The sequence below is a fragment of the Scophthalmus maximus genome, chromosome 7 (genome assembly GCF_022379125.1).
Source record: "Scophthalmus maximus strain ysfricsl-2021 chromosome 7, ASM2237912v1, whole genome shotgun sequence".
In the NCBI taxonomy this organism is placed as follows: domain Eukaryota; kingdom Metazoa; phylum Chordata; class Actinopteri; order Pleuronectiformes; family Scophthalmidae; genus Scophthalmus; species Scophthalmus maximus.
This window is the reverse complement of record NC_061521.1, coordinates 3,042,319-3,066,845: the sequence shown is the minus strand read 5'-3', so window position 1 is coordinate 3,066,845 and position 24,527 is coordinate 3,042,319. Positions and strand designations below refer to the sequence as shown.

Sequence of the window (24,527 nt, the reverse complement as noted above, 5' to 3'; positions counted from 1 at the left end):
TGCATTGAAGTTAAATTCACATTACATAACTTTTGGACATTAAAGTTCATCCTTCGTGCAATTTCTTCTCGCTGCCATATAGAATCAGAGCCAATTTGCTAAGATGCCAAATGCAGTTTTAAGTCACAGCCTCTTATTCTCCTCCAAAAATTTTTTACTGAATATTTTTCAAGCAAATAATCTGTCGTGCAGCAATATTTCTATAAGCGTGCAATTTTGATTGGAGCTTTTGTAACTAATGCAACTGTGAAATCTTCAGAAAATGCCTCTGGGAAACAATCTGAACCTACGGTTAATTGTTTTTACAGTTTGGCTCAAAATTTTGAAGCCTTTATGTGCAATGTTTCAATCACTACGCTAAGTGTAGCACTTATAAGTGAGAATATTTAGGAATAATAATGTAAAGAGAGTAGGGATAGTTTAGGTTGGACTCTGGGAGCTGACTGAGGATTAATGAAACACATGACAGAACTGTGGTTACCGGTATTGTATTGAAAACATAACAAACAACACTTGAAGTTAATCAAGGAGAAATTTACAAAAGGAAAAAAGATGTATATATATATATATATATATATACACACAAAAGTTACTACTAGTAGTTAGTCACTTGATTCGTTTACAGTGCACGTTTCATTCTTGGTCATCACTCATCAGCAGTTAACCATCAATCAGTCAATATTCACAATCAATTCAAAAACGAAAACCAACATTTCCATTAATATGCTTTCCCATAAACGTCACACTACTGTGTTTGAAATTTTTGAAGATGTGTGGATAGTGTTGGTGACAGTTGAGGAAATCTGGTGAACAGGGCTAGTGGCTAATGGTATGATCCTACCACACCATGGGCCTTTAATATTCAGAATATTTCCTTAGGGTAAATGTAATACCAAATTTCACATCTTAATGTTCATCATCATGGCTCACCAGTGTTCATCCAAAAGAATCTTCAAATCTTCATCCACAGGAAGAGCACAGCAGCAGTTTCAGTAGTGGTGTGGCATCCATTGCATGGATTGTTAGCATTACCTTTGATAGCATTGCTAAATTTGCATTGGTGCTAAAAATTCAATCCTCAAAGTTGGTTGAGTGACAGGAGTTGGGAGGGTTTCAACTGCTTGGTAAGATCCTTCAGTTCCTGTGGCTGGCTAGGCAACATGTGAATAATATGCAAGTGTTTCCTCTTTCCACAGGATGTGAGGCAGATGCAAGGTTGAGAAAAGTGATTGGCTCAGGTGTGGCTCAGATGATCAGTGTAACTATGGTGGGACTGCCATAAACTAATCAAAAGTGAATGAAAGTGAACTAGGGTGATCATTTATTTAACCAGTGTTACATAAGCAAGTTTGAGTTTGTGTTTACAGACAAATTGTCCTCGTTTGAGGTGCAAAATGTTAACAGGTAAAATAATTTCTGAAACGTTTACACTCGAAGACATATAAAACAAACTGTGTGTACATGCACTGTAAGGTTTTTAATCATTTTACCTCTTCTCAATATGTCTAGTAACCCTCTGATTGTGTTTTTGGTCATGTTCCTTGATCTGTCCCAAACAGAAGACCCATATTGCCCGCACTTAAAACTGTCTAAATCTCATAGGGTGAATATTTCAGCAGACGCTCCTGTGGGTCGTATCATAGGATAAGGTACAAACGACCTGTATGGTTGGAGGATTTTTGGGGTTGTGGGATGGATTCAACATGTTTTAATGCAACAAATTATTCTGCAGAGCGAGTTTTCTCTGCCAACATTATGTTTTTTAGGGGCCATACTCTTCACAGCCCATTCTCCACTGTGACTGATCATAGCTTCCAGCATAATTCTCAACCTGAGAGACAACCACCCACATAAAGCCTTACCTTAGCATCTGCTCTACAACGCCACAACCCCCACCACATACAGCAACAGAAAGCTGTGACCTCAGAGATACCAAGAGAATACTTGAGGGTCATAACACTACAGCATACAAGGTAGGCTACTGTAGTAACTCCAGGAAAACATCCTTCAACCAAGGTACAAAGAAAGAGGAAAACAAACGAGCAGAAACACACACTCACACTCACAAAAAGAGACAAAATGTCTCTTACTCTCACATCTTGATGTTTGGGTTTTGTCGAGATTGTTGTAATCAATGTATAATCCCCATGCCAACATGTTTCCCACTCCCACCCACGTTCCTTAAGCTTCCATTATTCCTGAGAAAAATAAATACATCAAAGAGGCCATCAGATCTTGCCGTTGGAGAGATGTGATGATCAGAAGTTTATAATGTTTATAAAATCTAAAACATTTCAGATAATCAAAACCTTTCAAATGTGTTCAATGTTGGCACATGATAATCAATTATTTCCTTTTAACACAAACCACATTTGTCTTCTAAGAGTCGGATGTTTGCCATCATGCTAGCAATGTTAGCAACTCTATAAATATTACAAATATCATTATTGTTACGTGTAAAATTTAAGGCAGCGACCAATGGAGGTGACTGTGTATCGATGCTTCATTGTGGAACAAGTTGTTGAAACAACCGTCCACACTTCGTCCAGAGTCTGACTGAAGTATGGAAGTAGTATGAACTTTAATTAACTACTACTATCAGGAAAAGAACAACAACCTCAACTGTAATTCAAAACTTTAACCCTAACCCATAAATATCTTTTCTTTTTCTTTCTTTTTTCTTAGCGATAATAATTGGATTAAGAAGTTGTACTTTTAGGCTCCTCATAGTGGTTGATTACCACCAGATATTATCATAGATATATCAACCACATCCAAACAAACACTGCAGATGAAATAATCTATATCTGCATATATTCAACACATGGAAATGTATGACTAATCAATCGCATTGATTAGGGATTGGTTGCAGCATTAGCCTGCAGATTATTGGGATTTATTGATATGAGTTGGAGAGCTACGGTTTAAACAGAAGAAAAAAAGTCTTGTGGTTACTGAGCAATATTTCCATTCTCTGCTTTGGGTCTGGTCGATATGACGTGTAGTGTAAGACTGAGTCAACATATCCTCACAAACTGCAAGCTGCAATGTCAAAGCCATTGTCTTTTTCATCAGCTCACTGTCTCTCTACAGAATCGCACAGAGGGGCAAAATGGGCTCAGCAGAAATTAAAATAATATACCCATAAAAGGATTATCTGTTGAACACAGAGGATAAGTGCCAATTGTACAGAGCACCTACATGTACACTGAGAGCCAAATACTACAGACGCTCTTACCGTATTTTCTGCCAACAGGCAGTCTATCTGGGGTACTTCTTCATTTCCTTACTCCCCAGGTTTTTAAAATGTCATTTATGTCTAATGGCCATGCTCATTAGCTGCATCTGAAAAACACACTGGTCATTACCAGCTACATTTGCAGTCAGCTTCATGCCGAACTCTCTTGTTCGAGTCATCCGTCACAGCCCTGTTCTTTGGCAGCTGGCTCCACAAATGACGCAAAGTGCAAATCTTTTAATTATCTGCAACTGTCTTTATCTGCTTACATTGCTAGTGAATGTGTTTTGACAAGGCTGCGTTATCGGTGTAGCGAGACTCTCGATCTGAAACAGCATCCATCATGTTGAGGCTGCCAAGGCCACTTGGGGAGCTACACAGGCAGTGGTGTGCTAAGAATTGCACTTTAACTTGGCGTGATCCTCCTGTGTATGGGCAAAGTGGGAGGAGGGAGGGTTGCGCATGTCTGGGACCGCCATGGAGACAATGGCACTTAACTCCGTTTCATTATTTACTTGTACCACTGTCAGGTATGGACAAATGTTACAAGGAAGCGTTGGAATGCTGGGGAAAGTTGTCCGAAGAAACCCGGTCAGGATCAGAAGATCAAAAGTTAATTTAACAGATCCACCTTTGTCATGATCAGGTATACTTGGCAAAGGGGGAAAGGGTGCAATTTCTACCCCTATTCTGCAAAAATAAATAACTGCTTTTGAATCGTAATGGGATACTTTTCTTTTTTGCATATTTTATTAGACGGGTGTTGTGTGGGTGTGCAACAGCCTGTCCAAGTACAAAATATAGAGAGAGAGGTAGAGTGGGTGGGGGAGAATACTGGCTGTCCTTTGTCAACCGCTCAGTGCCATTTAATGGCCTGTAAACCCCTTTGCTGAAGAAGAACAGGCAATTAGCATACTGAGTGGATTACAAGATTGCTCTGACTCCTGGATTAATGTGTGCACTTAATCTTCTCTTTGCTAAGCGATTCTTGGATATAGAGCCGTTCAAGGGGAACTAATTTCCCCACCTTCTAAAAAAATAAACATGAAAAGGGATTTCTTCCATAATGGCATCGAAATGTAAGTATAGTTACATTTTGTATTGTTAGGCTGCATTGTCTGAGGTAAACCTAAAAAAAATAAAATAATTACCCCTTTCTCAGCTGGACAAACCCAAAGCATAACAAGCACGTCTATACGCCAACATTAGCATGACTTGGGTGGGTTCTCAAAGCCTCCACAAAAGGCTACTTCTGTGCTCAATTCTAATCCGGACATCACATCAGAGGGAAACATTAGTGGTGCAAGTGGTCCCCTGCTCTAGCTGAATGTCCCCCATGCTCACATATCCAAGTTACACCTTGGGCACCTCAACCAACATAAATACATTTTACCCTTGGATGTAATAAGAACATAAACATCATGGAAAAAGATCAGAATTTCCATTTCTCACAGCAAATGTATTATATCTAAAGATCACAACTATTGTTTTTCATCTGCAAACTAGAGCATGGGACGAGATATCTTTTTAGTGGCTATCAAACACTGAAACATTTGTTCTCTGTGCTGTTCTGTTAGGATCTCAGGGCAAAAAAAACCTCTACAAGTAGAGGAGGTGCTCATGTTTTTAATTTTTGACCCTACCCCTTAGAGAGGCTACACACACCTACACACTGCTGTGTGCCAATGGATGCGTTGGCCAAACACCAACTTACCTTGAATCTCCCAATTAGTTTCCTTTAGAATAAAAGTCAAACATTTACGCAGTCCATGAGACGCAATTTTATAACACACTGCACCATTTCCTTGATTGTTACCCTCTCTCTCTTTGTACTCTGTATGATAAACTTGGGGATGCAAGCCATATATCCACAAACTCAGAATTCATCTACTATCTCTGCCATCATTCCTGAATCTCTATACCTATTCGCTATTGCCTTTGATAGGATCTTTGAGCCACAGCTCCCCACTTCATCTCCAAATCTTTCACCCAGATTGTCAGGCCAGAAATGAAAAGAGTTGATAACTTTGCAAGACTATTGCTCAGAGTCACAAAATGGCAACCTTAGCTTTATATAGCCTGAATTCCAGAACATGTACGGCCATAAAAGTGTGCACCCTGTGGCAGATGAAAGAGTTTCGACCTGAAACCATACCTTCACTAATTAACATGAATTATTCACCAGAAAAACTCAAAGCTCTTCCAAATGCCGACGCTTACCTGTAATAGCTGTGCAGGTGGTACCCATATGCCAATGAACCATCATGTTGTAAACAATTTCTAAAAACAGCTTAGGACAGCTTCTGTGCCTCGCACAATTTGTGTGGAAATTTGGCTCAAGAGCAACAACAGAATGCATCACTCTCTTCCTTTTAAATATCAACACAGATAAACATCTTTGCAGCCGTACTCTGCCTCCATCCTTACAGATAAGAGGCTTTCAGGATCCACTCCTTTGAAAAAAAACTAAAATGCTGATTCACTGCACTGTGTCAGAAGGGAACAGATGGTTGAGGCATACCTTTGCTATCCACCGAGATGAGTGCTCACTCCTCCTACAGGTAGACCGGCATACCGAAGCTACACTGGGCTTCTTGCTGTATATCAAGCTTCACTCCTGAGTCATTTGTGGTGGCTTAAAGCTGCAGAAACAGAGTGAGTAGTGGAATGAGACAAAGGAAGAAGGCCCGAATCCCTGGACACATTAAGAATGCCTTTTCTCCTTGGAAATCAATAATGTCTCATTGCCTTGAAGATCGCCAGGAACGCCATCACTTTGAATTTCTTCATTCATTCTTCTCAATGAACTCACTGTGGTGATCCAGTGTTTTCCATCCCACCGGCCCTCCTTCTCCCTGCTGGTCTATCTCCGGGGAGGTTCTTTTAACTTGTTAAGATCTCTTCTGCTTCTTTAACATTGGCATTTGTCTGCGAATAAGTGTACAGAGCAGGCCCTGCAGTCTGAGGGCCAGGAGTCACCTGCGCTAAATTGCATCACAAGCAATGAACTTGGACATTTTTTCCTCATCAAGCCATGATTTGAGATGCTGCACTGCCTGAATATTTTCATCATACACAGCCCGAGTCTTACTCTATGAAAGCACCCAGTTGAGATGAGGAGCCATTTAAAACCACCCACTGCTAACTTGGCATAGCCAGACTAATACTCAAATATGTATTAGTCTGGGTCCTCTCTGTTCATTTTTGATTTTCCAAGAGGCGTTACCAACGGACCCAGACGAATCATGTGACGTCTGTTTAAAATGTCAACAGACTAGAGAGACAGAGAGATGCCTGTGATGATGATTTCACAAAGTCTGTGAACGAGTGTTTTGCCGTTTTTGAGGGAGAAATGTGAAGATATCAGGTACTTTTAGTCAAATACTCGATTGTTAGCGGCAGCCTTGGTTGTTTAAAAATGGCGATTAATCAGTTAATCATTTGTGATTGGATCGGCAAGTTTTCTGCCGCAGAAATCACTTCCCAAATTGCTCTGCCATATTCTGGCAGAGCAAATGAAAGGAGCTCCAAGAATTTGTCTGGGTCCAAGGCTCACCCACTGCCCTCTGACTTCCCTAAAACCTTCCTTTGCTTACTTCCAAGGTGCCCTATGACTCAGCAGGGTTCAAGGCACCGCCTACTGCACAGACGAAACTCAATAATTCTACTCACCCCACTTAATGATCAACATTAACCATAGGCCGTCAGAGCACACAGACTCTCAGATAGTTGCCATCGCTCCTTGGTATCTCTCCAAAGAGTGAATGGAGGACATGAAACATCACAGACAGCAACAAACCTCCAGCTGTGAAGTAAGCAGTTGAAAAAAATTACAGATTGCAGAAGTAGCCTTAGGGAATAAGTAGTTGATGCCAGATGTAGTTTACCAGAACTGGCTGTGATAATATTTCCATCTTGACATGCCTGTTAAATACAGCTGGCTGGTTCTTCAGTCTGAGTCAGATAGATGAGTGCAAATTTGTCTTTTAGTCCAAATCATCCACTGGATTTCCAGAGCCTGACAGAAATCTAAATTCAACTTTTTCGTCAGTGCATGTGAGGGTGTAGGAGAAGATGCATGTGCAGCCTCCTGGTCCACAGTCAGTAAGCACTGGAAGCACAGAAGAGTGTGGTTGCTCACTCGAATCACTTCTGCTGAGCGTAACAATAAAATATAGCTCAATGTGAAACCCTCACTCAGCAACTTTAATGCTTGCACTGCGAACAAAGGGGTCGGAGCTTACAGTAATTTTTTGTTCTCCCCACATCAATATATGATGCTTTGCTGGGGGCAATGAGAACCTGTCCAGACTTATAACAGGGATCTGTTCTCACGACGCTAGAGAACACGCTCTCCGTGCACAGTAGACACCTTCTGACCCTCTCACAATGTAGGGCGTGAAGGGATGAGGCCTTCATGGTTCAATTCCATACTCCCTCACAAAAAAATACTGAAGTCAGCTCTGGTTCATTACAGCTAATGTACCATCTGCTTCCTTGGGCGACTCCTCATTAAACATGGAGCAGATAAATACCATATCTCACGTCTGCAGCACTGAACCTATGTGACCAGTGCTGGTAGAGTTGGGGGTTGTGAGACAGGCCTGAGGGCTCCATTCTTCACATTTAGAACAGTCCGTGCAACATGACGAAAAATGCAAATAGAAGTACTTCATCAAAACACATCCTTGTAAGCTTGTCACGTTTATTTTCAAAAGTAAGACTCAATCGAATCAGGAAAGAAGTTTCTCCTCTAACAACAAATCAACTCAATCAATTCAATTCAATGCAAGTATCAGGCGCTACTTTCACATTTTTAAATTATGAAATCAAAGGACTACAACAAAGAGATCTTGTAAAATCAAGTCAGTCACCTTTCAACAGATCAACAAATTTCCCCATTGTGGGACGAATAAAGGAATATTTTATTTTATCAGCAGGGCAACAAGGACGCAGGCGCTTGGTCGGCAGATTTGATCAGGTGTACCATCTCAAAATGGTCCATATAGTCCCAAAGCATTAAAGTTCACTAGTTCAGAGAGCCTGAGGTAACACGCTGGCCAGCTTTATAAACTCACAAGCAATGCAAAGAATTTTCTTTTGTTTTAATCTATTTCCCCAGACAACTCATTTCTCCATTACTGTCACCGTGTATTACAAGGACATATGTGCGCGGGTGTGCACTGTTATGTGTGAGTACTAAAGCAAAAGTAAATACATACTCCCTTGATGCGGCTTCATGTTAGTAATGCTTTACATGAGCACTCATTTTCCCAACCAGCACCACATATACAATTTATTGTAAGATAAAGTGGTGACACAGCTGTTGTCACTATTTAATTTTTAAAATGTGGTCGGAAAACAGCTGCAGTTAATCACAATCCTCAACATTGGCTCGTCTCTTTCAAAATGAGTGGATACATTATTCAGCAAGAACTGTCAGGGTAAACACATTAGTTTTGAATATACACTGGATCGCAGTGTTCTTTTTCTACTGTAAGACGATAAATAAAGCTCTTTTAAGTTCAGTCCCTCGACACATTGTGGAGCTCGGCAATGGGTCTTTTATCTACATTTGAGGCTTGTACAGGTGCCACTGGCTGTATTTGTACCCGTTACTTCTTTTGTTTGTGCGACAAGCCTAATCAGAAATTTTGTTAGTCAACTTGATACATTTAGAAGAAGGGTTGGGATTTCATTCTAAATCAAATACAATTCTCCAACGTTTCAACTTTTTAAAATCTTTTTTGGCGATCTTTTGCCTCAGACAACATGAGTTGATTCCTCGCTCAGAGAACAGGGGTTACAATGTAACCAAGGCATTTTACTTTGGCCAGTCACATATAGGGGAAATTAACCTACATCCCCAAGCTGAATTGCTTTCAGGTCTGCTTCAAATCAACTTAGATTCCAAGAGATCCTTTAGCGGATGATGAGCTGTGCAATATTTTAATGGGAAGCCACCAATCATACCACCTCCACATGAGTCTCCTTGCTGTAATTTGCATCCAGGCAGAAACACTATACTCATACGTTTTTGTCAGGGCAGAATGCTTTATCACCGTTCAAGTGCTTTTGACCAAAGCTGTAAAAGCCCCATATCTGCTCCAGTGGAGGACAGGCTACTGTTGTATGTCCTTCTCTGCCCTAATGACTGCAACATAAATCATGTTTCAGCCAAACTGACCCTGCTCCTTACAGAGTAAAAATTGCCATGTATAATACCCCCAAAAATTGTCATGCATCAGCATTACATATACAGGGCTTAATGTTCTAGCAGGACTGAGTTTCAAACCAAATTCAGTACAGGATGTGCTTCACAGTACAGTATGAAATCTAATTAATTAGGGAAGCCACTTATAGCCCAGCTTGTTTCTACCAGGGATTTGCAAAAATCACAAAACATAGGTAAATGTTAATGCAGACTCAAGACTTCCTTTCATTTTTTCCCACTGATACAGTCACAACGCCCTTAAGACGTTACTAAATTCTGCAGAGCGTGTGTCCAAACGCTTTTCTTCTCTTTACTCTTCTCAGATGCGTTTGTTCAGAACAATCCCAAAGAGAATACTGTGAGCTGAGAAAAGAGCATCCAGGGGTTTCTTCATTTTCCTCCACCACTGGACACATTGGAAAGGTTTTTGCAGATGGACACATGCTGTGCGGGCTCCTCGTGAAAGCACCACAGGCTACATTTGGCGAGGTCCGCTGAACAGGCAGGAGGCTTCACTGACAGCTCAAACAGCAGTGGGCTGCTTAAGTCAGCTTCTGGCACCATGAGACAAAGCTGACAACTCGTTATACATGGCGCTTTCACTATACGCATGCCCCGCAACTATCTTTCCACATTTTCATTTCTCAGTGATGCAGAGGGCCATATTGTCTAACTGTTTGCTTATATAATTTAGATTTTCTTTTATTTTATATAAATAAATAAACTTTTTGAGTGCTGGTCCCTCCTGAAAACGACCACATTTTTGATGAAACGCCCTCTATCAAGTCATGTGTTACCATCCTCCAGCTAAGTTGTGACTTCCAAACACACTATGCAGCCGTGATGACCCTTTAGCCCTGAAACAGCTCCAGAGCTGGGTGACCCTAATTACAGTGTTGGCTTTGCTGCCAAGACCATGTCATTGGAAACCAGCCACAGCTTTGGCAACCCCAGCATACAAACTGTTCCCGATGGAAGGCAATTTAATGCTTGGCTGCTCAAAGAACAAAATATATGCATCCCAAGAAATCCCTTAGATGCTGTAAATTAGAGCAGGTAAGAGGACTTCTGAGGCCCAATGAGCCACCTGTCACCTCAGCGGTGACATGAAACCCCAACGTTGCAGGAAGCTGTCCAATTCTGTCAACCAAGCAGCAGGTACAAAGCTTTGAGTGGTGGGAGCCTGGGAGAAGAGCGTTGCAGTCCGTTGGTGTGTTTTTCAAAACCGGACTACTGCCATTAAAAAAAATATATGCATGTAATAAATGACATGACCTCAGCAATTTAGGGTTATTGTTGACACACATCTCCGCATCTCACTTTGCCTAAAAGGCAAATTTCTACAGTGGAATACTTCCTGCTGTGCATCAGTTAGTTTTGGATGATTCGATTAAACACAAAAAGGTTTAACAATCCCCTATTTTACACTTCTCTGGTGTTTTAGTTGGAATTCTGATATCCATAAGAAGAGTTATTCATGTCTTTAAACCTTTTCATTTTTGTTAATATACATCTCACGCTTCTGTCTGGAGCAGTAGCAAGAACTCCGAAACCAGAGGCTCAGAGCCTCTCTTCTGATTGGCTGACTTTTTGACTTTTAGAATTTTCTGAGTGACCCATGGCCAAACCAACCACAGTTAACGGATTTGTAGCCCACTACTGTAGCTTAAAAAATACTCATGGGTCAATGGAAATAGTCAGTCAGCTCTAACATGAGCCAAACACCTGGTCAAATTTGGACTAAAATGCTTCAGCTGGATTTGGTGTGGAGCCTCGGGCCTGGTCCTGGGACACCGCTGGATCTTCCGTCCGTGGTATTGAGGCATCCACGTCCAATGCCACCAGATCACTCTCTTCGGCCGCTGGACCCTCTGGGCGGACAGGTACAGTGCCAGTGTGTATTGAAGCCAGCCAGGGGAGCGTGTTTGGCCGCAGAATCCAACTATTTTGGGACTGTAGACCAGCAGTGACGTTAAGGCGAGTGTTGGGAAGGAATGTCAACCAGCGGTTGCATGACAGCAGCGTACTGTATATGGGGAAATTATGGTGGGGAAAAAATGCTTTGCATGAGCAGCAGCTATGGAGACAAAGCCATCAAAAAGCTTTTCCCTCTCTTGGAGCTCTGACTCCGGCCGATGGATATCATTGCTAAACTTTGAGTAAGTTTGTAGGAAAGCAACATTTGCACACACACAGTCATAGCAATAGCTGATTTTTCAGTCCAAGTGTGGACAGCAACAAAAAGATTAAAATCTGAAAAAGACCACCGGAGAGGCCGAACAAAATTCTTATCAATCCTTAATAGAGATCAGATGAATATATAAGAGATTTTGGGTAAGCACTTATTACACACCCACTGGATAGTGGGTTCAGGTGGGCCTGGAGTTGCTCGTTCTAAATTGAACATGGACACCATTTGATTTAGCAGGGGGTTGGAACAAATGCAAAGTGACAAAAACTACAACTATTTTCCTGTGGATGAAAGGCACAAAGTTCCCTGCTGTGTTGGAAAAACGAGTAAAAACCCTAATATGTCTATATCCCTTCTAGTAGTTAATGCGTGTTCTTTCCCAGCGATTAATATCGAAGCGCTAACAGAAAAATGTCCTTTTGAAGTACACCGCACAAGGGTGGTTGACGAGCCAATCAGCCTGGGTTGAGGGGTTCTCGGCTTGAACTAAGACCGCGATGACCTCTAGATTGAAACAATGTCCTGGGGAGTCAAACCCATTAAGCACAGTAACTGTACTGGAGTGAGCCCTGAGAATCCATCTCCTTAGATTAGACGACAGCACACAGGCCACAGACTGCTGCCTGCCTCATTGGAGTGAAGCCTGTGATGCCTCGAAGCAGCCTCCACAATGTAATCCCATTTGCCCTCCAAAGACTGGCATTGTGTCTCCTTATACGCCTTTTAAAACTCAAACACACACGCGCAAACACACACACACACACACACACACACAAAATCATTGGTGCAGAGAATCCAGAGAGGAAAATGAAAAAAGAAAAGACTGAGAAAAACTACAAAGCAAAAGCCTTTTCATCCTTGTTTGCTCTGAACCAGAGTCTGACATGTTCCTTTCATATCTGATATCATGTGTAATATAAACAGGGGCCATTGTTTTCGTCTTAAATAAAAGCAGTCACGTTACAAGGACATCTGTCAACTAGGCGCTTATGACGGATTATGTGAAAATATTTCTCAGTAGTATAAAAAACTGTTGTACCTTCCAGCTTTTCTGTCTGAACATAATCTTGTTCTAAGTTTTTTTTTTTTAACAAATAACATCATTTTTCTGTCAGGGGCAGATATGGGGGAGGAAAAGACCTGTGTCAGTGGTATCTGGTGATACTGTCTGTACATTAATGTCTTGTAGACATTAATGTACACTTGCCAGCCATACAGCACCAACATAATATATGTTGTCATTGTCTAATGAACAAATATGCTCATGCACCTTTGACCTCCTCCACCTTTTGTAGTGTTGGGAGACCAAACTGCAGCTAGGGTTAATAACCTGTGGTTGTTGAGGATCAACTCGTTTATTACACTGCTTCTGTGGTTCCAGGAATGTGAATAGTGTACCGTTTCACATTTCAATAACCTCAATTTATGACAAATTTGAAAAGTGTAAGCTTCCCATCCAAGTTGAAATGTGAGAGTATAATTTTAGTTCACCTTTTGGGCATTTTACTTTGTTTTTACTGATAATGATATTGGTATCAATTGTGGTGGATTCCTGCATCTTTGCAATCTGTAGCTAAGCAAGGAATTAATTCTTAACCTTATTTTATTATCCATGCCTTTTTTAAATTTGTGTGATTTTGATGTTTACCGCCTTCTACAGTCAAATAAATCAATCCAAAATCAAAATTGCATTTGAGGACTGTGTTGTGTTTTCTTAAAGGCGACATATAATGCTCATATTCAGGTTCCTACTTTAAAATTTTGTGTTACCACTTGAAAAGGTTTACATCCTCTAATGTTCAGAAAAGGCATCAGTGTTCTCATACTGCCCATTCCTGCAGCTCCTCTTTTCACCCTCTGTCTAAAACGCCTGGATTTCTTTAGGCCCCTCCTCCCGATAAACCCCAGTCTGCTCTGATTGGCCAGCTGGCCCATTCTGTTGTGATTGATCAACTGATTTCAATAGTGTAGGGAATTGCCCCTTCACCAGAGAAGTGGAGATTCTCAGATTGCAGGCGGGGTTACCCCCAAAAGATTCCAACTGTGACATCAGAGTGGGAGAGAAATCTGAACCAGTTGTTCAGAGTCAGGCTGTAGGGTTTAGCCAGCTCACAAAAAAACACAGGGTGGTGTTTTTTCAGTTTGTGGGCTGGTAGGCTCCAAAGATACACACATTTATGTACACAAACACTGAAAAAGTGTTTGTTTTTTTCCATAATATGTCTCCTCTAAATCGATTTGTTGTACAGTTGCATGCGTTCGACAGCAGAAAGCTTCCTCCCTGCCGCACCGCACGGGCAGCAGCTCCAGTATTTTCATGTGGATGGCAGCAATGTGTGGGGAAACGATACCAAGCAATACCCAGTGCCTCCGTTTGTTGTCGTGGCCCAGGTTTGTCTCTATGTGCTGAGTATGTTTACCCTTCTCTTCGGCGCTATGCTTTGTTGCACTCTGTGAAACAAGGTAGAATTCAATTACATGGTGGCCGAGGCCCTGACAAGAGCTCACTCTTGTCTCAATCACCCCACAGGAGGATATCTGTGGATGAGAAGTGGCGCTCCAGTCACCACACTGTGGACCACCGGAGGGGAATGAGGCATGAGGAGGCACTCGGAAGGTGGTGGTCAGTGGCACAGAAAGATGTGCCAGAGCAGAAATCCTGTTCATTAAACAAGATAATCGGCAAAGGCGAGCGAAAAATAACTTTATTTTGGATCTGTGGAGTCATAAAAGACACTGATAAAGCTAGTAGCAACTGTGAGAGAAATGAGTTGCAGGAATGTGCATGTTTTGGTTTTTGTAAAAGCCAAATATGACATTTGAATGGTCCACTGCACAAAATGGAGGCACAACAACATCTGTCTCAGGGCTTCCCTTCCAAGGTTTAATGACTTTTCATTATAATGCCTTTTTTAATTTATTATTCTCTGTCCAAAATTCTACAGTCCAGTGCTTCCGGGAACCGTGAGTCACGGGATGTGTACACAGCAGCCATCACACTGATGGTCCTCTCCAAGGACCCCGCCTGTGCCCAGAGCAAATGAACAGACTCTGATAAAACAAACACCATCGATCTTCATGATTGTCACACTTTTCATTGAGTTCATAATTTCCCCGTGAAAATGTCTGCGGATCTAAGGCCGCGGAGACAATATAAGGCAGTAATCAACCATGTTATGAGCCCACGTCGGTAATTAATGGGCGGCGATAGGAGAAGGAGGGCTATCACGGGAGCGGTGTAAACCTTGTTTGCCAAGCCCTATGTATTTCACCTTATTCCTCTCAATAACGCAATATGTTTGTCTGCAGTGCTCGGGGCCGGACTGTCTTCAGTGATTGAATGCTGCCTTGTCCTGGAGAAGGCCAGATCATTTAACTGCTATTCTCCGCAGTCCCTATGGGAACTCCCTTTCTTCGTGTGTGCGCGTGTGTGTGTCCTGTCTGCCTCATTGTGTATACGGCCTGTAAATGATATTTATGGGTAAAGCCTACAGAGGGATGTTGTGATGATATACACAAACATACCAAGAGCTGCAGAGCGACAGTGAGAAATATGGCAGGGAATTAAAGGAAGATTGTTAAAAGGGTCACGTCTACACGGGGGGGCTGACTTCCGTCGAAGCTAATGAGCATTTTGTGCAAAAATAGTACCATACTGAAGTAACAATGAATACGGCCAATAGCTCGGCCTTACCTTAACAAAAGTGCAACCTACTCTGTGTGGTGTGGAGTTGATATCAAGCTTCACAGCGTAGCCGACCAGTATGCCAGGTTTTGAAACTAGGTTTTTGCACTTAATGAGACTGAGAGGCCATAAGTGAGAGCGTAGCCATTCCAGTACACCTGGGTGGCTGTAATGTGCCGTCCTGCCGATAAACTCTAAATAAGAGGAAGAGGCGGAGAGCGAAATTGCACTTCTTCGTCTTCTTTATTTCTCACCACAACCGTTCAACTTTGTCGGCTTCCAATGCACAATCTAGCCATTCTTGGCGCAGTCCTCGTTTTCTTTGGCCCCGTCACGCGGCTCCTCTCGCCCTCACCACAAAAACAGATTAACTTCATGCTGAAGACTTGGTTGCAACCCTACGGTCAACAATGAGAGATTGTCAAAAAAGCACAGCTCAAAAATATCTCGACTCTCTCCATTTTCACTGGCTTCGATGTTCTGGACTGCAGACAACGATCATGATCGGACATAAAGAACAGGGTATATAAACACGAGCATGGTCAGCTTCTTGTGGCACCGACTTGTCTGCCTGTTACAACGTTGAGCCTTTTACGACAGCACTGACTTTGCGGAATAATCTCTCTCTGTTTTTCCTCCATCCTGATCTGATACAACTGGATTTCTGCTCATTTACTGACTCACGTAGCCTTTTCCTTCGGACTGGCGCCCCCGAGGCCCGATCACAAAATAACCAAGACGATGCAGCATGTGATGTCATCAGAAGGCGAAAGACCACGGCTCCGCCGTCAACTGTGGCCTGGAGGCTGAGAATTTGTGTTTGCAAAAGCTTTTCAACGAAAAGAAATATGTTGGGTGACATCAGGAGGAAATGTGAATGCAGGCAGCACAGTGCAAGAGCAATTGCCTGAGCAGTAAAACAACACCGACAACAAAGAGAGAAAATGGCTTACTGCCCCTTTAAGAACAACTCCTCGCCATGTCACCATGGAAAAGCTATACCCAAACCCATACATATTGACTCAAGGTTGATTTGAAATTACCAGTGGTGGACTCAGCGGTGCTGGAAATGCTCTGTGCATTGCTGCTGCCATTTTTCGGAGTGATTGCCACATTGCGAGTCACCCCCTTTTCAAATCTCTTTATTCACACTGCAGCTCTCTCAGGATCTGCTCCAATAATTAAATTCCAAACGCATTCTGTTTTAGCACACGCAAAACCCCTCAAACACTTACACTGTTTCGCGGCACACTGTGCACACACCTGTGTGTTCTGCCTGTCCCCCTTCCCCTTCCGACCTGCTGCCCGTCGCTTCTTCTCTATTCATCTATCGCTGCTTGGCCATGGTCACCGCATATCCTGGGCTGGCCACAGGCTAATCGTGTGTCCCATAGGCTCGGCAGGACTTGGGCAATCTGACGGGCAGCACATTACCCTAGACATACTCGAGTGGGGCACTGCAGCCTGAATGCCATGTCTGCAGAGAGAGAGAAACCACTGGCGTGTGGCCCGTAATCTGCTTACAGCAGGTTTTTTGGGGCTCTGTCAAATCATTTTGACAACGCTAATGATGTCCTCTTACTCGCCGCAATTCGTCTAAGATGTTTGGGATAGCCGTAGAGAGTGTGCCATGAATAACCCGGTTGCTGAAGAACAAGTCGGTAACTTCCTCTTGGGGCTGTGGTTAAAAAAACCCAAAAAGGATTCCAGCAAGAGACGTCTAGGTAAAGCTTTCAATTCAGACATGACTTTGCACTAAAAACACAAACGCGTAGAACCAGGACTGCGTTAAAGTTTGATGAACGAGGTCATGAAATATGAAAACGCTGATAAAGTGGACGTTAATAGGTTGCCTATGGGTGGATCAAGCCGGTAAGTGAGGTGTACCTCCCTCCCTCACTGTGCATGTGTTTGACTGTATGCATGCGTGTGTGTGTGTGTGTGTGTGTGTGTGTGCGCATGTAAAATGCTGATGCAGCTCTAATAATGTAACAAAACTGGATATTTACAGTTTGCACAGAAGGCAACAGATGGATTAGTAAAGCATTTACACAGCAGTGAATTGTCATTATCCACTTACCGATTTAAGATATATTTTATAATTAGGGGAGTTTTATATTCAATAAAAAGCTCAAAAATGTACATTGCACTGCCAAACAATGATATCAAAGATACAAAAAAAGGATTTCAATTGTATATTCACTCAGCAAAGTTCACTAAAGGCTTATGAGATTTTCTGAAGTGTGTACCGCTGTGCATGTGCAATGAAATACACTTGAATGCATATACAGAATTAAATGCAGGAACTTTTCCACAGTGCTTATACCTCCGTCTCTCAGACGGGCTGTTCACTCTATTTGTGTTTGGGACGTTACGAGCAGAGTTTTCCATAATTTGCCAGCTGTCGGCTGTTTGGCCGGACATTAAAACACTTCCAGCCAACTAATTTCTCATTGTTGCACTATCATTTTTATAACCTCATGACGTTACGACTACAACACTTTTGAAGGATGAGGGACTAGAGTCATTGGCCATCTGGATCTCAAGTTGCAAGAGAAATGAGCTGAGCAGCCAGCACCTTCCGCAGCCCCTACTGATGTCCAAGAAACACTGATTTCATTCATCCGTCCATTATCTATCTACATATCAACCGTTCACACTCAAATTCACACCGACGGTCTGGTTAGAGTCTCCAATTGACCCTCATCTCAATCTCCATGTTTTTGGTCTGTGGGAGGAAGTCGGGGGAATCCAGGAGAGAACCCACACATACATACATGCAACCTCCCCACAGGACGTCCCTGTGGATGATTTTTGTCCATTCGTGTATTGGAACCAGGAACCCTCTCGCTGTGGGGCGACAGTGCTAACCACCACACCACCGTGCAGCGTACACCACAGAACATTAAAAAAAAAAGCTAATCTTTCAGGTAATTTCAAGAAATCCCCTGATTTCTTTCTTTTGGAGAGGAAGAAACCTGTATCTCGGCATCTGGTAAAAGCCTCCCGGAGGATAAACACTGAAGGAGCCCAAGCCAAGCCCCTAGCCCAAGCCAAGCCCCTAGAAACAAACTGAGCAAATGTTTTTGGGCAGTGTTGCACGTGGTCCGCAGCCCCTTCTGACGTCCTGTGTCTGAAGAAGAGCTTTCGGCAAAAAACGACGACTTCAAACTTGACCCTGATTTTATTCAGCGTTTTCACCAGTTTTGATTATCGGGTCCTTTTGGAGAGGTTGAGACAAGAGGTCTTTGCAGTTTCAGCCGAACCCTAGGATCCAATACCTGACCTAGGATCCATACTGGTTTGGATCCACGTTTCCTACAGTCAAACCGGTGCAACTTGGGTCCCGCTCTGTTGCTGCAAATCCTGGGTCTGTTCGACATCATGTCTGATATCTGAGTGGATCCGAAAAGACCTGGTCGTGATCATGATCAACATGTGGCCACAAGTTGGTACCAAATGTCATGAGACGTCAGAATCACCCCGGAGGGCACAGAACGATAGCAAATTAGCGATGCTTATGTTGGCAGGCGTGGCAACAACTGAGCAATCATTATTATTGTTCAAAAGGGGAAAACATACAGAGCTATCGTGATCGTACTCGACGCAACAGTGCTGATTCTGAATGAGGAGCATTAGTCATCCATCACAGCGACGGCAAGCGGACTTCAAAGCTGAAAGAATGAGCGGATTAGCCGTTGCTGTCCCGCCCAGCAGGACAGAATAACAAAAGAAATGGATTAATCGGTTCAAGTAGTTTTTATGAAATAAAAAGTCAAAGTTCTATGATTTCAGCTTCTTAAATGTGAATATGTTCTGGTTGCTTTGCTCCTCTTTGACACTAGACTAAATATCATCATCTTGGTGTTTGGTAAACACGATCGACATTTTTCACCATTTTATGGACCAAACGCCTAATCGATTAATCCCGAAAATAATCGTCAGATTAATCGATCAAAAATAATCGTCAGTTTCAGCACTAGATCAGTTAATTGAAAGGTAATAAAAGAGAATCTACTGTATAAGACATTCAAGTCATTTATAAAATATCAAAATTCAACTTCATCCACATGATTGTAAACAAAAGACTTTAAGCAAAGCAACTGATTTGAATACAAAATGTTTTGCTCTTTGAACTTGTGTTGGGTGAATTGTACATTTTTTTCTGAGAATAATGGGCAAAAAAAAAAATTGACAAATGAATCACAAATGTAATTCAAATAATGATTACCCAGAGCCCTGTGGTTCCATACTGTTCCTCCCTAAACCAAATGTATTTCAGTGGTCCAGCATTTTAGCACTATCGTCCAGTCCATTTGACAGGAGAGCGTGACGGGGCACCGGATTAGCACGCTGTCCCGAAACGCGAGTCAAACCAATTCACGATTTCAATTTTCTACACCTTTTTTTTATATGCAGGGGGATGGACGGAGCCTATCCAGGCATGCACCGTACCAGGTGACTCAATGGGCGGTTTGGCAGTCGATCGCACAACATAACACCGGCAGACGGACAATGCGCTCATGGCAGGTCAAATAACCTGCACCCGGAGGAAGGCCCGCATGCACACCGAGAGGTAATATGCTCCACAAAGGAAAAACCAGCTGGTTTGAAACTTGCCGTCACAGTGCTGCCCACGATGGTAGGAACCAATATTTTCAATCCTGTTAAAAGGCGCGCGTTTCCGCTATTTGAAGGAAATCAATTCGGATGTCACGCGAGCCGACATTTCTCGCAACACTTCCAACTGATCCGATCGATGCCCTCACGAGAGCCAATCTAACAGTGTCGAGCGTCGACCTGACTTCAAAATGTGGGCATTCTTCAGCGTAACGGTCTAACCCACTTTTGAGCGCGGAGATGGCGAGAGACGAATAGCATGTTTGTGATGCTCTTTCGAGAGTGACGAGAGAGAGAGAGAGAGAGAGAGGCGGAACTTGAAAAGGAGGCTGGCAGCGCTAATGAGCCTTATTTTAAGAACACAACGCGGCCATGAATATTTAACAGCTCGTCTCCTTCATGTTCCGCCGAAATATTAGGGCCCGATGAATTCGCCGCTCGGGAGTGGAGAGATTGTCTGCGTGGAGCTGCCTGCGCCACGATACCTCAGCATAATATTTGTATACACTTTTTATGAAGGCTTTAAGGATAAAGACAAACCTCTACATTTTTGCAAAAAAAGCATACTGCACCAGTACAGTTATTTTGAATTACGTTAATTTTGACTAAAACCAAAGCTGCAGTGCACACACACACACACACACACACACACACACACACACACACACTATGACATGCTGATAACTTGTTGATTAAAACAGTTCCACTGCGCCACAATGCCGGTTGAAATAAAAGAGCAGATCCTGCTTTTGAACCTGTTGTGCGCTAGAAATTGAATAAGTCAACCATCAACTCAGTCCCTTCCTCATATGTCCTTTGTTAAAAAAAAAAAGGAGGAAAAAAAAGGCACTTCATTCATTCATGAATAATGGCGAAAAACTCAAATAACCTTTCCACACACATTCTAAAGAGGACAGGTTTCAAGGTAGCCGGAGGGCCATCCTGCGAGGCGCCAAGTCCCAAGGACAACTTCACTGCCCACAATAAATAAAGATGGAGGGGACACGGCGTGAACCTCTTGACCAGGGTTAAGTCGCCGGGAATAACACTCAGCAAACATCGAGTGCCGCCGCCGCCGCCGCCGCAGAGGCCGGGGAGTTGTTTATGTCGGGTAATTAGACTCGTTACTCTCCGGACACAATGGGATGTGCCGCGTGTCTCCAGGTTTCAAAAGGTTCACAGAGCGAGTGAAGGCTCACTCTCACTCCCAATGATACACGATTAAGGTAGGACACATACGCATTGGGTATGAAGAACAACACCAATAGTTGTTCATTCCGAATAATTACACGCGCTATTTTTATGCCCGGCCGACTCTCCAGAGACGGCAAAATGTATGTAAATGCAGAATGCGCGGAGAAAACGGTGCGCAAACACCCTCAGAACAGATCAAAAGGCTACTACACTACTGACAAAAGTAACTAGGGCTCCTTATCAAAGAAGCCCTGGCTTTATCTCATTAAAGCAGGCAGGAAAGAGAGATGGGGCGGGGGGGGGCGCTCTGGTTCCAGAGGGAAATGAAACAGTTTTGCCCGTATTTGCTTTGTTACTCAGCTTGAAAAAGCTCAAATTAATTACTCTCATCGTCCTCACTCTATTCATTATTCTCGCTGTAAACACATTAGTCAAATGAAATGTCTCTGAGCACACCTGGCTTTCTTATCCTTTTTTTTGCGCCGCCGTCGACGAACAGGCTTGCCAATGTGCTGCACGCGGAGTGCTGAGGAAAACCCCGTGCCATTTATGGGATGCGGTACCTGCCGCGCCTTCCTCCTCCTCCTCCTCCTCCTCCTCCTCCTCCTCCACCACCACCGATAGCCGCCTCCCAGGCAGCCTTAATGTATGAGATTTGTCAGTGTCAATTTCCCAGCTAATCTCTCTGGCCCACCTCGTCACAGCCTTCGCCGCCCCTCCATTCCGTTACCCCCCCTCGTCTGTGGCTGCTCGCTCGCACTGTCCCGCGCAGGGCCTGAAGGCAACCGGAGGCCGAGGGGGAAAGGGGAACGCGACCGCAGGCAGCAGCGGAGTTGATACACACAAATCAAACAGAATTTTGAGAGAGGAAATGTATAACTGACCCGCGAATTGTACTTTCCACAATGTGGCGGTTGATCGATGTATCGGTTCGGAGGACGTCCCGTGATCACACAATTCCAACCGATAAAATATCCACGTTGTTTGAAAGGAGCAGGCTTGTTTCTACAGAGCTCACAAAATGCATCTGTTATTGAGAAATAAAGATATATTTGCAAAATTGTATTTTCCTCTGAAATAATAACAACAACAACAATAATAACACAAATAATGGCACATGTTTGAGTTGATGTCTCCATTTAGTCACTGTTATTCCACCGACATTTTAATCCTGCTGTGTTCCAGGGGCGGGAAGCCGGTGAGGGATCGTGTCCTTGCACCGATGACGCGCCAGGCAGTTATGTAAGATGTTACGTAAAATCGCTCACGGGTAGTTCTCATGAACATATCAAGAAATGTAACATCACAAAACATCACCGAAACATCACCGACAGCAAAAGGAATGGAGGGATACTCAATTTTCCGCAGGTTAACCAGTTACATTGTTACTGTTTGCCCGCATCTTCCTCTCATGCTGTTCAAGGGCACATTCTGGGATGCTTTGAATTGGAGGTGCGCGATAACATCGGTTGCTTATCGGTGGTTCCTGATGCCAAACTTTTCTAGTCTTTCAATAATCTTTTGAAAATGATAAAACGCTGTCCCAGACACTGAAACATTCATGATGCCTGGTGGTAACACTGTGACATGATGTGGTGAGGCATAGCATCTAAAGGTGACACTGCCACAAGGTAACATGGGGGGGGGGGGCAAGTCTCAGAGGCATTCAACTCTGTGAGACTTGAGCACAAAGGAGGAACAACTGCTAATCAATAGAGGAAAAAGCCTTTTGTTAAAAGAAGGAGAAGAAAAATAGCGAGTGTTAACTACTGTGTCAGAAAACATCATTACTCGAGAACAGAGGAAGTGTGCCGTTCAGCGCCGGACTAGAATTTGGCAGACGGCGAGGTGTAATTTGCCTTGAGTTCTGCAGTGAGCGAAATGCAAATTGAGGCCACATTAAGAAAGGCCCATGTTCTCTGCTCATCGCTGTTAGACGGTGGCACACTGGAGAGCCTTTTGGCCAGTAACTTTAATCCACAACATCACTTACTCGAAGTGATTCTGCGAAAAAAATCTGAATGAAGACTGTGAATTGCATTAGCTTCAGACATCGGAGGGATGACATTCAAACTTAACCAAATGTGAGAGGGAAAAGTTGCAAACAGGTCTTTGGCTCCTTCTGGTTACTTTTAGATTTTGCGGTTATTCGTCTATTTTTTGTCGTCTTTTGAATCTTTGGACAACGCACGAATCCTTGCTTGGTTTGTTTCCTGTTGGTGTTCCGTCCTGTCATAGGAGGCCAAAACCGTAACGTTGTTTTTATCTTTTGATAAAGCTTCACAGAAAGGTGTTGCTATGCTCTGGGAGTTCCCATATTCGTACAATGTACGGGAGAATCTGGATGCAATCCTTAATTTTATTCTGCAACATATGTATTTTTTTTTTTTTTTTAAACCATTACAGAGACACATCGGTCTGGGTGTGATTAAACTCTTTTTGCTTTGACTTTTGGAGTTTTCTTCTGCTCTGTGACTGAACTGCTGACAAACAGAATAATGAATTAATTACAAATATTAACATTTCCCATTTTTTGAAAGCCAGAATTTTCATTTATTTTTTGTGCAGTACACATAGTTGTATTCTGGCCATTAAATATGTCATCGTGCCACAATTTAGTGATGGCACATATTGGTATCAGTGGTATTTCAGGAGTTCTCGGACATAATCCTTTGCGTGTGTTAACCTGATTAATTACATTTCTTAAAACGACTCCAAAACATCCTTGTCATTTGACTAGCATGACAAACACCTTTTAAGTGATAAATACATGTGAGATAGGCTTCATTACTGTAATAAGGGAGGCAGCTGCCTGAAGACTAATGATCTACTGCAGCGGAAAATCTGGCTGATTATTAAAGTAAAGTAAAGAGGGATCACTTAAAGGGACAGTGTGACATTCTGGGGAAAACAGCTACATCTAGTTGGTTCTATCCAACTTTCTTGAGCCTTTTTGTGTTCACTTGTGAGCTTCACGGTTGCTGGTCGGTGGATTTGAACTTTGGACAGAGCCAGGCCGCATCCTGTTTCAAGTGCTTGAGCATTGTGGGAACTGCGGGGTTTCTCTAACATTGTGAGGTCGCGACCTTAATAGGTAAAGTGCCTTGAGATAACGTATGTAACGAAAATTGAACTGTATAGTTGGTCCATCACATAAATGTCCACATTCAAAAGCAAACTTAAAACGTTCTTATTTTCTCAGGCATTTGTTTAATTACAGTGTCTGTGTGTGTGTGCGTGTGTGTGTGTGTGTGGTCGCACTTCTGTGTTTTTGATTGTTTTTGTTGATTGTCTTGTTGTGTTGATGCTTGTACTTTATTTCTTAATAAATAAGAGATTAAGATAAATAAATAAAGATTACTTACTCATGTACTTACTGTCTCCA

The 24,527-nt window shown here is 42.8% G+C and overlaps 1 protein-coding gene across 1 annotated transcript in view; it reads right to left on the bottom strand.

The window, feature by feature from the left end:
• The window catches only part of mgat4c (mgat4 family member C), a 97,595-nt gene that overhangs the window by 57,526 nt on the left and 15,542 nt on the right, over positions 1-24,527 (bottom strand). The gene's annotated exons all lie outside the window — the stretch shown is intronic.